Source organism: Eleutherodactylus coqui, chromosome 7 (assembly GCF_035609145.1).
Source record: "Eleutherodactylus coqui strain aEleCoq1 chromosome 7, aEleCoq1.hap1, whole genome shotgun sequence".
NCBI lineage: Eukaryota > Metazoa > Chordata > Amphibia > Anura > Eleutherodactylidae > Eleutherodactylus > Eleutherodactylus coqui.
Window position 1 is genome coordinate 29,661,423 of NC_089843.1, and position 18,172 is coordinate 29,679,594.

Consider the following 18,172-nt stretch of genomic DNA (forward strand, 5'->3'; position numbering starts at 1 on the left):
ATTGGTCATGCATCTTTACTGATAGACTAGCGTGTCGTAGAAATATTACTGGATTGTATATTAAATACACACATATAATATATTTATTTGATACAGTAATATTATTACGTTATTGATAAGCATTATAATGATTAAAACTATAGTGAAAGACTAGTATATTGCACACGTAGTAAGGTTACCAATATTATAAATATATATATATATATAATTTTTAATACAGCAATATTAACAATGTTAATAAACTGCTATAATTAAAAATAAACACATCTAATGTAACGCGATAGTACATCATAAAACAATTAATGGGTACGGACATTAAAAATAAACGGTATTAATAACCATTCTAATAGTTAAAAACATAGTGATATATTAGTAAATTGCACGCACATAGTAAGACTAACAATATTACGCTATATGCATAATTAAAGACAGCCAGTATTAAAAATATATGTAATCAGCTATACTAATTAAACATAGATCTATTGTAATGCCTGCAATTATTAACAGTACGTATATCAAATACACGAATATTAATAATTATGTTAATACATTAATATAAGACGATAATAAAACAATGTTTATCCTTATACATTAATGCAAAAATCAAAAGATAAACACAATGTATTACCTTTATTCCAATGATGCTTTGTGAAGCCTGGAGATGATGTGCTTGGTGATGACGGAGTCCAAATTCACTAGATGAACACAGTTGTTTTCTGGCTCTGTAAAGGAGACGGGTTGACTGGCTCGGAAGCTGGCTTAACTGCCTTAAGGGGCAGTTATATGCAAGGGTCTCGTCTGCCCTTCGGACAAGTCCAGACAAACTCCTCAACACGTGTTTCTAGTTATTTACAAATATCCCCTTGTTCCCACCATCTCAATAGGATCTTTTTTCAAAGCGTAACTAATCAGTTCTGTGACATCGCATCTTGATTTTATTGATCCTATAAGTATCAGGATGTATGAGACAAGAGGTCATAAGGTCTCAAACTTCAGCTACTGTCACGGTAAATGTTCTGGCACATTTTAAAGCTGGAAGATAGATACTTTATAAAAAAAAGCGGAAAGTGATTAAAATGTTCTACAGGCTTTCAACGTGCTGTAAACAGAGGATTTAAATCTACGAGTGGTAGAATTAAAGCGGTCTAGATTTATAAAAAGTTAGGAGGTAATTAAACCACTGCATCCCCATCCTTGCTGCATAATTACCACCATGCCCGCTTCACGGGATGCACGCCGGTTACAGTGCCAATATTTTACAACATCAAGCGCCGGTTCTTATGCCGGAATTCAAAAATTGCATAAGGCACTTAAAGGGATAAGCCAGCGCAAAATTACAGAATGGCTGCAAAAGATTAATTGTTATAGCCTTCACAAGCCGATCAGAAAGAAATTTGCTAGAAATAAAATAATTGCTGCTGATATAGATTCGCTCTGGGAATCTGACCTCGTGTGTTTAATGCAATACTCTAAAGAAAATGATGGCATAAAATACATTTTAACGGTTATAGATGTTTTATCAAAATATGCATGGTGCGTCGGGTTAGCATCTAAATTGGGGTCAAGCGTCGCAAGAGCCTTCCAGCTGATATTTGAGAATAGCGATCGTGTACCTCGAAAAATACGCACCGATTGCGACAAAGAATTTGTGAATCAACACATGAAGCACCTTTGTAAAAGATACAACATACACCATTACTTTACGAGCAACAACGTAAGGCTGCGGTGGTCGAACGTTTTAATCGCACTTTAAAATCACGAATGTGGCGTTATCTCACCCATCATAACACATTTCGCTATATCGATATTTTACCAGCACTGGTATACAGTTATAACCGAACTTACCACCGTATTATCCGATGCCGACCTGTGGATGTCACGAAAAAGAACTCCTTAAGAATTTGGCGAAATATCTACAGCGATATTCTGAACTCAAAGCCTGAAAAGACTTCTTTAAACATAGGCGATCATGTGAGGATTTCTCAACATAAAGGAACATTTACGAAAGGCTATGAACAAACTTACACTGATGAAATTTTTGTCATAGACTCTATTAATACACGTTTTCAAAAACCGCTATATAAATTAACCGACCTGAGCGGCGAAGCTATAGAGGGATCGTTTTATAAAGAGGAAATACAGCAGGTACCAGCGGATGAGAACCGCGTCTACAGGATCGAGAAAATATTAAAGAAAAGGCGCATCCGCGGGACTGAGCATTATTTTGTGAAGTGGCTCGGGTACCCTACAAAATTTGACAGCTGGGTCGCTGAAAATCAACTGTCACCCGCATAGACCATGGAATCGGGCTCATTTTATATAACTCTTCCTAGTAATGCATCGTCCAGAATCTACCCCGAAAACTCAATTTCTACTTACACTACGAAACTAGCGAAGCCGATTCAGCTCTCGGGCGCTTACGATTTGGCGCTAACCGAGATTCAGTATCCGCACACGTGGGAAACGATTGCAGTGACCGAGGGAAACTTTTTCATCGCTAAACATATACCACGAATATTTTGTGAAGTCGGGATTTTATTCATCCGTATCAGATTTGATGCGTGCGATAAATGACAGAATTGAGGCTTTAAGGCTAACAAACGAGGTCTTTAAGCTACGCTATGATGAAGTAAAAAGAATTGTTACAGTTACCGACTCTCCAACGCTACACTTTGCTCCGGGTCATAAGTTGTCCGTTCTGCTAGGTCTGCCTGAATATAACACAGCTTTAGCTGGGAATATCGCAGACAGGAGGCGACACTTTGCGGACATAAAAGGGGGCTTTTATACATTGTACGTGTATACAGATATTATCAATCATCAGTTTGTAGGAGATAGCTATGTGCAGCTATTATGAACGGTAAAAATCAGCGGTAAAAACAGCGACATTGTCACAATTCAGTACAATCGCCCTGATTACGTGCCGGTGTGTAAACAACATTTTGACATGATTACAATCTCGATTTTATCAGACCAGAACGCGCCTGTTAAATTCAGGTACGGGAAAAGGATAGTGCGATTACACTTTTGATTCGCAGCGTTAAAACATGTTGTCTCAGCGGGTGTACGGAGATCCTGCGCTCTATGTGAAACATTATTTGGCGCAGAGTGGAAACGGAAAAAATAGACGGATTTCATGGAGATGAGTATATGATTGGCGCAGGAATTGGCGGGGTCTTCAGGTCACTCTTCCGAAGGGCCTTGCCTCTTTTCAGAAAAGGTCTAGAATTAGTAAAGCCTCATGTAAAGACGGCTGTCAAAAATATCACTACAGACGCAGTCGGTTCTGTTTCGTCGGCTGTTTTGGACAGATTCAATCAGTCACGTCCAGAACAGCGCGGCTCCGGCCTGGTTTCTGTTGTAAAAAAGCCCCGTAAAAGAAAAAGACGATTCGTAGCACGATTTCACCCGCTCCTCATGGATAAGACTCCTTCACGCAAAAGACGACGCCATCAGAAACCCGCTAGACGCGCAGCAGACGACATCTTTTAATTCTCTAACATGGCGTTCATACACGACGGTTCTGTAGAGTGCACCAAATCTGAATTGGATATTTTCACCATACCGCCCACGCAGACGAGTATTGAAAAATCTTTATTTGTTGAAGTCCTGCCTATAGCAGCCCTCACTGACAACACGCCGTTGGAATTCTTCATATCGGGTAGCGGCGAATATTACTACCCTCCTGCACTTAACCTGTCGTATAGTTAAACAAGATAACACACCCATCCCCGATGGTGCACGTGTGGGATTTATTAATTACCCTGTAGCCACTCTTTTTTTTTTTTGAATATTCGTTTTTTATTAAATTTTCAAATAGTTTTAACAGATTTGGAGAGTAGATCGATGAAGAAAGGTATGAAGAACATATCAATACATCATGAACATGTTGTACATAATATACCATAAGTAACACGTATACAACCAATATTTACCAGTCTTGTTAATGGAAAAGTCATATTCATAAAAGTAATACACGAAGTTTCTAGTATTGTAATTACGCAGTATTTCCTTGATAGGTTCTCCTTGGATATACATACTGTACTGAGAACACTTAACAAAACTTTATAACAATTTAACCTGGCATCAATGAAAATATAACCTTTAGCGACATTTATTTTTGGGGTCTCCACAACTCCCATTGAGCATCAAATTGTTTAGATGAGTTGCTGCGAAGAGCAAGCCATTTTTCGTTTACGTATTGATCTGCCATGCGGTTCCTGAACTCTTCAACCCCCGGGGGGTCAGTTTTCCTCCAATGTTTAGCTACTATGGTCTTGGCTGTCATGATTGAGTGTGCCAGTAAAGGTCTAATTGGTTTTGGCAACTCTTCAGTACCCACCAGGAGCAATATCAACGGTGCTTCCCTGGGTACTTTGATGTGTATTATGTCCTCTATATGTTTAAGTACCTTATCCCAGTATGGTTTCAACTTGGGACAAAACCAAAAGATATGGGAAAGCGTTCCCCCACCTCCACACTCCCTCCAGCACAGACCATCACCTGTTTTTGATCTACTGTATATCAAGGATGGGGAATAGTACCATCTCATATATATTTTCGTTTGGGTTTCCAGTATACCCAATCCTTTGGTAGATTTGGCGGTTAATGTAAATGCCTTGGACCATGATAGTTCCGAAATCTCTTTCTTTAGTTCCTTCTCCCAACTCAGCATATAAGCTTTTTTTCCTAATGTTGTATTGTTAGTCACTATGTCATAAAAGGATCTTGTATCAGATTTTGTTTTTTTATCTGGTTGGTTCGTTTTGTTTATGAGCAGTGCTGGGAGCTTAATTTTGTGGATAGATGTTTCCTTCAGAAAGGATTGAATTCTAAAGTAGATAAATTTTTCTTTTAGGGGAAGGTCGTATTTGAGCTGTATATCTTGGAATTCTTTATTTTTTTTTGATTCTATAAGGTCATCTATCCATTTTATTCCCCTGGTTGTCCAAAGTCTCATATCTATATCTGGTATATATAGATAGAGTAGCTCTAAGGGTAGTGGGGTTCTTCGCATATTGTCTAAAATATTAGCTTTTTCCGAAAGGTCCCTCCATGTATCTATTAAGGCCTGCAGTGTTGCTGGTAATTCGAGTATTTGTATTTTTGCCTTCTTTGGGTGTAGATGTTTTTCAACCAAAATTGCATATATTATTGCCTGGCCTGAGACATTTCTCAAGAAGCTTCTTTCCATAGTGGGCCATCCCAAGGTGCTGTCATTGGGCAATAGTTGTTTAGATTGGTTAAGTATAATAGCTTTATGATAAGCAGTTAAATTGGGGACATCCGCTCCTCCATTCCTTCTATGCAACGCGAGTATAGATAGAGTCAGTCGAGGTCTCTTACCGCCCCATATAAATATGCTTAATTGTTTCTGCAGTTTATTTAGGGTAGTGCTGGATACATGAATCGGCAAAACCCTGAAATAATATAGAATCAATGGCAGGATTTTCATCTTGTAGGCCATAATTTTCCCAAACCATGTTAGATTTAGCGTATCTAAGTGGTCTAATTCTTTCTGCGTAGTGTTCAATAATTTAGTATAATTTACGCTTTCCAGGTCTTTAATTTGTGGTGTCAGGGCTATTCCCAAGTAAGGGACACTTCTCTCTTTCCATGCAAAGGGGAATTCCGTGTGGATTTCATCTCTCAATTTTTTTGTTATGTTGATTCCAAGAATAAGTGATTTGTCCACATTCAGTTTGTACATAGATACTTTGCTGAAGTGTTCCAGTATTGCACATGCAGATCTTAGGGACTCTAATGGATGGGTTAGTGTAAGGATTACATCATCTGCAAAAAGTCCCAGTTTATATTGCCTGTGGTTCACCGGAACACCCCTTACATTTGGGTCTGTACGGATCAGCTCCGCCAATGGTTCAATAGCCATGACATACAACAACGGGAACAGCGGACACCCCTGTCTTGTACCGTTAGATATAGACAGAGAGTCTGACAATACTCCATCAACCAAAACTCTAGCAGTTGGAAAAGAGTACAGGGCCCGCACAGCACGTATGGACTTTTCCCCGAACCCAAATTTTTCTAACGTTTTGAATACATAATCCCAATGGATTCTATCAAAAGCCTTTTCGGCATCTAATGTAAGCATAATAGTGGAAGTTTGCGTTTTCTCAATTGTGTGTAAAAGGTTTAGTATTTTTCTAGTGCTGTCCGAGGCCTGCCTCCCCTACACGAACCCCATCTGGTCTGAATGTATTATATTTGGGAGAATTTTAAGGATACGCTGGGCAAGCGTCTTGGCGTAGATTTTGATATCCGTATTTAGAAGGGATATAGGTCTAAAGTTCGCTGAAGAATTTGGTTCCTTCCCTGGTTTAGGCAGGACTACAATTGTTGCTTGTAGCATCTCCTGGGGGAAGTTGCCTAGTTGCATCGCAGAGTTAAATACCTTTGTCATGTATGGCATTAACGTTACACCAAATTGTTTGTAATACTCCGCGGAATAACCATCCGGACCCGGAGCTTTGCTATTTTTAAGTGAATCTAAGGTTTTAGATATTTCAGAAGGTGAAAATGGTTCCTCTATGAGTTCAGCTTGAGAAGGGTTCAGGGAAGGTAAATTAACCAATTTGAGAAATTTTTGGATAGATAAACTGTTCGGTTGTTCTGTTTGTGTATCATTTTTTAAGTTATATAGCTTGCTATAGTAAGCTGAAAAGGTATTTGCTATTTGTTTTGGATGTGTTAATTTAATTTTGCTATCTTGGTGGCTCCATATATAGGGAATGTTAGCTTTTATAGTTTTCTTTTTTAATAGATTAGCCATCCATTTAGATGGTCTATTTATTGATGTATATATATTAGCTCTTTTGGCATTAACTTCCTTTTCAAAGTCCCCTAACAAGTTCTTGCGGAGGTCTAGTCTTATTTTATGTATATCGTTGTGTGCCCTTGTAGAGGGATTTTTTTGGAGCTCCACTTCCATAATATGTAGTTTTGTGAGCAATTCGTTTATTTTCTTTGTCTTTTCTTTTTTATATCTTGACCCTAGTTTAATCAAAATGCCTCTTATAAATGCCTTATGGGCATTCCATAGGGTCGTTGGGTTTATTTGTGGAGTGTCATTAAATTTGAAGAACTCAATAAGGGCTTCTTGGATTTCTTTTTTATATTTTGGGATATTCATTAAATATGTGTTGTTTCTCCATGTTTTATTAATTTTATAAGAATTATTTGTGTTTAAATGTACAGTCAGTGGGGCATGGTCCGACCAGGAGGCGGTGCCGATTTCCACCTTTGTGATCGATGCAAGAAGGGGTTTGTCTGCCAGACACAAGTCAATTCTTGCAAAAGTTCTATGTCTCGACGAATAATGTGTATATTCTTTTGTGGAAGCGTTGATACACCTGAACGAATCATAGAGAGCATTTCTATGTAGCCATTCGTTTAGTGTAGCATTTCTATTAGTAGTAGGGCTAGTGGTGTCCATGGTACTATCCGGGATTATATTAAAATCTCCCAGCATTAGTGTTGGTCCCTGTGCATTTTTGTTTATTATTTTTTTAGTTTGTTAAGGAAATTTATTTGTCTAGTGTTGGGCACATATGTGTTGACCAGGGTTATTTTTTGGTCTTTTAAAGACCCAACTAAAATTATATACCGCCCTCTCGGGTCACAGATCTGTTTTTCCATGGCGAACATTGTGCCTTCTTTAAAAGCAATCATGACACCAGCGTGTTTTTTTTTCGCACATGCAAAAACAATCTGCGGGTAAGACCTGTGTGACATTTTGTTACAATCATTATCTATCAAATGAGTCTCCTGCATACATACAATTTCTGCTTTTTGAGATGTTGCTTCTTTCCATGCACATCTTCTTTTGAAGGGCGAGTTCAGGCCGTTGACATTTAATGACAGGAGCTTCACAGCCATAGTGTTGAGGTCCGATGATGATCGTAGAGACGCGAGAGATCCCAGAGCCAGATGATGCCTATAAACATAAAACAGAAAGAACAAACACAGTCCTCCTTGTTCGATGCTCTATTGAGCCGCCACAAATTGTGACTATGTGTCATTATAGAGAGGAGGAAAAAATAGGGCAGTTTAACCAAACTGCGGCAAGGTTGGACTTGCATTGTTTCGTGGGGGTGAAAGTCCAGCTACGAAGAGAAGGCACTATTTTTAGTAGTAAAACTTAGTCACCAGAGAGAAAAAAGTGTTCCTTTTGGTGTACAAAAGTGTTATTTGATGGTTTGTTGTCGGGTACTTGAGTCACGTTTAGCTTGCGAGTTGTGTGATGCTTGAAGGGTTATTCCCCAGGACGTCAGCGTTTCAGCGGCGGATTTGGGGTTTAAGAAGATGTGGTGTCTGCTATCTTTAGTTACTATAATCTTGGTAGGAAAACCCCATTTATAGGGTATGTTTGCATTTCGCAATGCATATGTTATTTCTGCGAAATTTTTCCTTGCTTCCAACGTTGCTTGCGATAAATCAACGAATAGTCGCAGATCTGCGTAAGGTTGCGGAAATGGTTGGATTTTTCTCGCCGCATACATAAGCAGTTCTTTTGTTTTAAAGTAGTGAAGGCAGGCTATTACGTCTCTGGGAATTTCTTCGCCAAGAAATTTCGGACGCGGCAATCTATGTGCTCTATCAATCCTCAGATCTTGGTCTGGCATATTGGGGAGAAGAGCTTGCATAAAGTGTGTGATATAATTGGCGATCTCTGCATTTGGTATGTTTTCTGGGATGCCTCTTATCTTGACATTATTGCGCCTATTTCTATCCTCTAGGTCTGTTAATTTGAGTTGCAGTTTCGTTACTTTCTCTTCCAACTCATAGTGCGCATCAATTAAAGAGTTATGTGATACAACTATCTCCTCCATTTTTTTTTCCGCTTTTTTCAATTTTGCTGTTAATGTCCAGCACTGAGGAGTTAACTTTTGAAGTTAATACGAGAATATCGGCTTGTATGGTATCCCTGAGGGCCATCACTGCTTCCTTAATGTAAATTTCGGTAACAGGTCTGTTTGTAGCAGAGAGATTACTTAAACCTCCTTCATCCATGCTCTCATTAGTACATGACGTTTCTCCCTCTAAATCTTCCTCTGCTTGCAGTTTTTGTTTTTGCTTAGCAGGGCTGTTAGTGGGTGAACTACTGTTAAGCTGCAGCGTGGCCGGCGCCATTTTAGATGGAGGGGATACAGAGACATTTTTGTTTTTATACACTGACCTTGTGCTATCCGGCGGTCTGCCACCCTTCTGCGGGTTTTCGCTGGTTGTTACAGCGTTCTGTAGGGCTCCTTCCTCCATATCTCCCTCTGTAGCGGTCCCGCTGCTTTCATTATGCTCCGGACTTGTAGGAGCGGGAGAAGGTGTCTCTCCGGCGGCCATTGTTGGAGCAGAGCCGCGCGCTGTGAAGAAGGACTCCAGCTTCCTCGGGGCTTGCTTAGATGCTCTCCTTGACATCTCCGGAGTCCTTAGGCTTTCACACCGCTTTAAATGTGTTGTGCACCCTCCGGTGAGTGGTTTGAAGTCGCTTTTTAGTGCTTCTACCGAACAGAGCCTAGGAATTAGCTGCCGTTCCGGTGCCTCGTCAAGCCACGCCCCCCACCCTGTAGCCACTCTTTTTAATCAAGTGGACATCACATTGGGGGATTGACTAATCTCACAATCCGATAATCTTTATAGCTATAGCGCGTTCATCGAGAAAATTTTAAATTATAGTGGTCAAACGCTCGCATCCCAATTTACAGCCGGACTGTTTTACAAGGATTCGGCAGGTCACCACCAAGAAAGGACACTCGATGGTCCAAATTTGGGTTTCGCTAAAAGAGCTGCCGCAACACAGCGCTCTAAAACTGTGGAGCTTCTGGGGCCTATTTATGGCGATATATTTAATCAGCCGAAGCTTATCTTGAACAAGCTGGATTTAAAGATAAAACTGACAAGGAATAAAGACTCTTTCTGCTTGATGTCAGCAGACCCTGATGGATTTAAAGTTCAAATCCTTCATGCTTCAATTTTCATCAAGAGAGTACAAGTATCACCAGCCGTCCGCATAGGCCACAGCCAGGCGCTACTAGCGACCACCGCTAAATATACTTTGGATAGGACGAGTCTCAAAGTCTTCAGCATAGCAATCGGGAGCCGTATAGCAACCCATGAAAATTTGTTCCTGGGCCAGATCCCTAAAACTGTGATATTAGCCTTTGTGGACAATGAAGCCTTTAGCGGTAGCTTTCAAAAAAATCCTCTCTGTTTTCACCATTATTCCGTAAACCACGCGGCCTTGTATCTGGATGGTCAACAGATTCCGGCCAGGCCTTTTCAGACTGATTTTGAGGCGGAATTAGCTATTAGGGAATACATGGCTCTCGTGCATATCTCCGGAAAGCAGCGAGAAGACAACTCAATTTTGATTGACAGGAGTGAGTTCATTAGCGGATACACATTTTTTGCATTCGACCTGTCACCAGACATGGAGCCCGGCACGCACTTGTCACTTGTTAAAACTGGGAACCTGCGTGCGGAAGTATGATTCTCAGTCCCAACCCCTCACACGGTTAACATGCTTGTCTATGCCTCAAGTCCCGCTATTCTGGAAATAAATCACAGAAGAGAAGTTCTGTACGATTACAATTAAATTGTGAACACTCTTCAACTTACGAATCTCCTTAAATCCGATCCCTATACTTCGCGAATTTTTGCTGGCGTATACCCGAGTGACTTCCTACCACAATTCAATGTGGATAAAAGACCATCGGCTTATATAATTAATACTGATGATTCAACTCAACGAGGACGACACTGGGTGTTAATTGTACTATGTGACTCGGAGAGAGCGGTCTATTTTGATAGTTACGGCCTAGCACTGGATAGTCCCATTTTTCCCGTGGCTTTTATAGAGTTTTTAAAAAGAAACTGCGCTAGGTACATATATCAGGACTAGCTGATATACCCGGCTTCGCCCGAGTTAATTTGGTATCTGGTGTTCACACGCAAAATCTTATGAAGTCGTGGTTACTTTAGAGATACTGAGAAAAAACATAAGTTCACCATTTTGCATAGTTCTCTTCGTTACCCAGGGAACACCACGTGGAGGCAACCATGCAACATTTCCTTTATATAAAATGACATCAGGAAGTAAGAGAATTAGATTACGCACATAAAATTTGGACACTAATTCTTTTGCGCTTAGATTTGAATAATCGAGTTGGGACCCAATAACTTTTCATATTTATGACACAATCAATGCTTGTGCCAAATTTCATGTTTCTATGACATTGGGAAGTGAGAGATTTAGATTATGTACGTAAAATGTGGACGCTAATTCTTTTGCGCATAGAATTGAATAATGGAGTTGGGACCCATTAGCTTTCCCTATTTATGACATAATCAATGCTCGTGCCAAATTTCCTGTTTCTATGACACCGGAAAGTGAGAAAATAACATTCCGCACGTAAAATTGGACGCTAATTCTTTTGCGCATAGAATTGAATAATGGAGTTGGGACCCATTCGCTTTTCCTATTTATGACATAATCAATGCTCGTGCCAAATTTCATGTTTCTATGACACCGGAAAGTGAGAAAATTACATTCCGCACGTAAAATTTGGACGCTAATTCTTTTGCGCATAGAATTGAATAATCGAGTTGGGACCCATTAGCTTTTCCTATTTATGACATAATCAATGCTTGTGCCAAATTTCCTGTTTTTATGACACCGGCAAGTGAGAAAATTACATTCCGCACGTAAAATTTGGACGCTAATTCTTTTGCGCATAGAATTGAATAATGGAGTTGGGACCCATTAGCTTTTCCTATTTATGACATAATCAATGCTCGTGCCAAATTTCCCGTTTCTATGACACCGGAATGTGAGAAAATTAGATTCCGTAGGTAAAATTTGGACGCTAATTCTTTTGCGCATAGAATTGAATCATGGAGTTGGGACCCATTAGCTTTTACTATTTATGACATAATCAATGCTTGTGCCAAATTTCCTGTTTCTATGACACTGGAAAGTAAAGAAATTACATTCCGCACGTAAAATTTCGACGCCAATTCTTTTGCGCTAGAATTGAATAATGAAGCTGGGACCTATTAACTTTTCCTATTTATGACATAATCAATGCTCGTGCCAAATTTCATGTTTCTATGACACCAGAAAGTGAGTAAATTAGATTCCATACGTAAAATTTGGACGCTAATTCTTTTGCGCATAGAATTGAACAATCGAGTTGGGACCCATTAGCTTTTCCTACTTATGACATAATCAATGCTCGTGCCAAATTTCCCGTTTCTATGACACCGGAAAGTGAGAAAATTACATTCCGCACGTACAATTTGGACGCCAATTCTTTTGCGCTAGAATTGAATAATCGAGTTGGGACCCATTAGCTTTTCCTTTTTATGACATAATCAATGCTCCTGCCAAATTTCACGTTTCTATGACATTGGGAAGTGAGAGATTTAGATTATGTACGTAAAATTTTGATGCCAATTGTTTTGCGCATAGAATTGAACAATCGAGTTGGGACCTATTAAGTTTTCCTATTTATGACATAATCAATGCTCGTGCCAAATTTCACGTTTCTATGACATTGGGAAGTGAGTGATTTAGATTATGTACGTTAAATTTCGACGCCAATTCTTTTGCGCTAGAATTGAATAATCGAGTTGGGACCCAATTTCTTTTCCTATTTTGGAGATAATCTATGCTTGCGCCAAATTTCATGTTTCTACGACATCGGGAAGTTGGAGAACTTTTGGCGAGTCAGTCAGTCAGTCAGTCAGTGAGTCAGTCAGTCAGTGAGGGCTTTCAGCTTTATATATATATAGACTAGCGTACCCGTCGCACGTTGCCGCGAAGACAGACATACATACATACAATCGTTTTTATATATATAGATAACAACCAATCACAGTGCAGCTTTCAAGTTACCTCAGCGGTATAATATATAACAACCAATCACAGCACAGCTTTCATGTTATCTCAGTATTATAAGAAATAGCAACCAATCAGAGCACAGCTTTCATTTTACCTCAGCAGTATAAGAAATTGCAACCAATCACAGCACAGCTTTCATTTTACCTCAGCATTCTCAATATCCAGCAATTGTCTTGCGAAACGTTCGGCGGATGCATCATTTTGTAGTTGAACACGCATCCCGTTGCTCGTAATGCCTTTTGCTTTTGTGCTTGAGATGGAAATCAAACGATCTTTGTCTGGGGGGGGGCATAACTGTCGACGATGCTCGCAGGATAGTTGTACTATGCCAGTAATCTTCCCAGGAGTGTACTCAACAACTTCCCAAAGTTTCATGGCGATTAGATGAATGGTGTAGTAGCGCAAAAAGGACAGACAGACATACATTTCTTTTTATATAAATAGATGACATCAGGAAGTGAGAGAATTAGATTCCGTACGTAAAATTTGGACGCTAATTATTTTGCGCTTAGAATTGAATAATTGAGTTGGGACCTATTAACTTTTCCTATTTATGACATAATCAATGCTCGTGCCAAATTTCATGTTCCTATGACATTAGGAAGCGAGAAAATTAGATTCCGTACGTAAAATTTGGACGCTAATTCATTTGCGCTTAGAATTGAATAATCGAGTTGGGACCCATTAGTTTTTCCTAATTATGACATAATCAATGCTCGTTCCAAATTTCATGTTTCTACAACATCGCGAAGTGAGAGAATTAGTGGCAGTGATGGAAATCAAACGATCTACGTGGGGGGGCATAACTGTTGACGACGCACGCACGCGCGCCATTTATCATAGCATAATTGTACTATGCCTATAATCTTCCCAGGAGTGTACTCAACAACTTCCCAAAGTTTCATGGCGATCGGATGAATGGTGTAGTAGCGCATAAAGGACAAACAGACAGACACGCATACAGACATACATTCAATTTTATATATATAGATAACTAAATTCAGGATACTGACAGTGTATTTTGCTGGCATTACTGTGTGTTTGTATTATATTACATAGCCCATGGATTATTTTATGAGCGTATTTTACGTTTCTTTACGCCAAATAAAAAAAAAAAATGATGATTTTGTAAATCAATTTATAAAAAATAACTTTTGTGATACTAATTACCGATGTCAAATCCCTTGTGTTTTTAATATGATCTGTGCATCTTTATATAATCGTTAGATACTAGAGATGAGCGAACACCAAAATGTTCGGGTGTTCGTTATTTGGAACGAACTTCCCGCGATGCTCGAGGGTTCGTTTCGAACAACGAACCCCATTGAAGTCAATGGGCGACCACAGCATTTTTGTATTTCGCCGATGCTCGCTAAGGTTTTCATGTGTGAAAATCTGGGCAATTCAAGAAAGTGATGGGAATGACACAGAAACGGATAGGGCAGGCGAGGGGCTACATGTTGGGCTGCATCTCAAGTTCACAGGTCCCACTATTAAGCCACAATACCGGCAAGAGTGCCCCCCCCCCCCTCCCAACAACTTTTACTTCTGAAAAGCCCTCATTAGCATGGCATACCTTAGCTAAGCACCACACTACCTCCAACAAAGCACAATCACTGCCTGCATGACACTCCACTGACACTTCTCCTGGGTTACATGCTGCCCAACCGCACCCCCTCCCCCCCACAGCGAACACCAAAGTGTCCCTGGGCAGCCTTCAGCTGCCCTCATGCCACACCACGCTCATGTCTATTTAGAATTGTGTCTGCCATGACGAGGGACCGCAGGCACACACTGCAGAGGTTGGCACGGCTAGGCAGCGACCCTCTTTAAAAGTGGCGGAGCGATAGCCCACAATGCTGTACAGAAGCAATGAGAAATAGAATCCTGTGCCACCGCCATCAGGAGCTGCACACGTGGGCATAGCAATGGGGAACCTATGTGCCACACACTATTCATTCTGTCAAGGTGTCTGCATGCCCCAGTCAGACCGGGCTTTTTAATTCATAGACACAGGCAGGTACAACTCCCTATTGTGAAGTCCCTGTCGACCCACAGCATGGGTGGCTCCCTGGAACCCACCGGCGGTACACAGAAATATCCCATTGCATTGCCCAACACAGCTGAGGTAGTAATGTCGTGCTTAATGCAGGTGGGCTTCGGCCCACACTGCATGCCCCAGTCTGACTGGGGTTCTTTATAAGTGTACAGATGTAGTAAAAACTCCGTGTGCACCTACAGCATGGGTGGGTGCCAGGAAGCCACCGGCGGTACATAGAAATATCCCATTGCATTGCCCAACACAACTGAGGTAGTAATGTTGTGCTTAACCCTTTCCAATCCAATTTGTATATGGTTTTCCTAGGGGGCTTACTCTTTTTCTGCCGTTATACAACGGCGCTATATGCTGGCTAAAGCCAGTACTGCATGAGCTGACACGTAGGATAGGCTCCGACAGCAGAGAGGCTGGCAATATACAGTAAGAGAACCCCGACGGACGTCTACCAACAACGGAGCTGTACAGCCTTAAACCCTAATGTCTTCACAGGTCACACAGTGGACTGGAAAGGGTTAATGCAGGTGGGTTTTGGCCCACACTGCATGCCCCAGTCAGACTGGGTTTCTTTATAAGTGGAAACAGATGCATTTATAATTCCCTGTGGACCCACAGCATGGGTGGGTGCCAGGAAGCCACCGGCGGTACATAGAAATATCCCATTGCATTGCCCAACACAGCTGAGGTAGTAATGTCGTGCGTAATACAGGTGGGCTTCGGCCCACACTGCATGCCCCAGTCTGACCGGGGTTCTTTACAAGTGGACACATGTAGGTTAAACTCCCTGTGGACCCACTGCCTGGGTGGGTGCCAGGAAGCCACCGGCGGTACATAGAAATATCCCATTGCATTGCCCAACACAGCTGAGGTAGTAATGTCGTGCGTAATACAGGTGGGCTTCGGCCCACACTGCATGCCCCAGTCTGACCGGGGTTCTTTACAAGTGGACACATGTAGGTTAAACTCCCTGTGGACCCACTGCCTGGGTGGGTGCCAGGAAGCCACCGGCGGTACATAGAAATATCCCATTGCATTGCCCAACACAGCTGAGGTAGTAATGTCGTGCGTAATACAGGTGGGCTTCGGCCCACACTGCATGCCCCAGTCAGACTGGGGTTCTTTAGAAGTGGACACATGTATTAAAAACTCCGTGTGCACCTACAGCATGGGTGGCTCCCTGGAACCCACCGGCGGTACATAAAAATATCCCATTGCATTGCCCAACACAGCTGAGGTAACGTCAGCTGTAATGCAGGTGGGCTAAAAATTAATTTGATTACACTGTAGGCGAGGGCCCACAAAAATTGCTGTATCAACAGTACTAATGTACATCCCAAAAATTGGCCATGGCCAGCCAAGAGGGCAGGTGAAACCCATTAACCGCTTTGGTTAATGTGGCTTAAGTGGTAACTAGGCCTGGAGGCAGCCCAGTGTAACGAAAAATTGGTTCAAGTTAAAGTTCCAACGCTTTTAAGCGCATTGAAACTTATAAAAATTGTTCTGAAAAATTATTTGAGTGAGCCTTGTGGCCCTAAGAAAAATTGCCCGTTCAGCGTGATTACGTGAGGTTTCAGGAGGAGGAGCAGGAGGAGGAGGAGGAGGAATATTAGACACAAATTGATGAAGCAGAAATGTCCCCGTTTTGGATGGTGAGAGAGAACGTAGCTTCCATCCGCGGGTGCAGCCTACGTATTGCTTACGTATCGCTGCTGTCCGCTGGTGGAGAACAGAAGTCTGGCGAAATCCAGCCTTTGTTCATCTTGATGAGTGTTAGCCTGTCGGCAATGTCGGTTGACAAGCGGCTACGCTTATCTGTGATGATTCCCCCAGCCGCACTAAACACCCTCTCCGACAACACGCTAGCCGCAGGACAAGCAAGCACCTCCAGGGCATACAGCGCTAGTTCAGGCCACGTGTCCAGCTTCGACACCCAGTAGTTGTAGGGGGCAGAGGCGTCACCAAGGATGGTCGTGCGATCCGCTACGTACTCCCTCACCATCCTTTTACAGTGCTCCCGCCGACTCAGCCGTGACTGGGGAGCGGTGACACAGTCTTGGTGGGGAGCCATAAAGCTGGCCAGGCCCTTAAAGACTGTTGCACTGCCTGGGATGTACATGCTGCTCGATCTACGCACATCCCCTGCTACCTTGCCCTCGGTACTGCGCCTTCTGCCACTAGCGCTGTCGGCTGGGAATTTTACCATCAGCTTGTCCGCAAGGGTCCTGTGGTATAGCAACACTCTCGAACCCCTTTCCTCTTCGGGAATCAGAGTGGGCAGGTTCTCCTTATACCGTGGATCGAGCAGTGTGTACACCCAGTAATCCGTCGTGGCCAGAATGCGTGCAACGCGAGGGTCACGAGAAAGGCATCCTAACATGAAGTCAGCCATGTGTGCCAGGGTACCTGTACGCAACACATGGCTGTCGTCACTAGGAAGATCACTTTCAGGATCCTCCTCCTCCTCCTCCTCCTCAGGCCATACACGCTGAAAGGATGACAGGCAATCAGCCGGTGTACCGTCAGCAGCGGCCCAAGCTGTCTCTTCCCCCTCCTCCTCATCCTCCTCATGCTCCTCCTCCTCCTGTACGCGCTGAGAAATAGACAGGAGGGTGCCCTGACTATCCAGTGGCATACTGTCTTCCCCCGCCCCCGTTTCCGAGCGCAAAGCAGCTGCCTTTATGGTTTGCAGGGAATTTCTCAAGATGCATAGCAGAGGAATGGTGACGCTAATGATTGTAGCATCGCCGCTCACCACCTGGGTAGACTCCTCAAAATTACCAAGGACATGGCAGATGTCTGCCAACCAGGCCCACTCTTCTGAAAGGAATTGAGGAGGCTGACTCCCACTGCGCCGCCCATGTTGGAGTTGGTATTCGACTATAGCTCTACGTTGTTCATAGAGCCTGGCCAACATGTGGAGCGTAGAGTTCCACCGTGTGGGCACGTCGCACAGCAGTCGGTGCACTGGCAGCTTAAAGTGATGTTGCAGGGTGCGCAGGGTGGCAGCGTCCGTGTGGGACTTGCGAAAATGTGGACAGAGCCGGCGCGCCTTTACGAGCAGGTCTGACAAGCGTGGGTAGCTTTTCAGAAAGCGCTGAACCACCAAATTAAAGACGTGGGCCAGGCATGGCACGTGCGTGAGGCTGCCGAGCTGCAGAGCCGCCACCAGGTTATGGCCGTTGTCACACACGACCATGCCC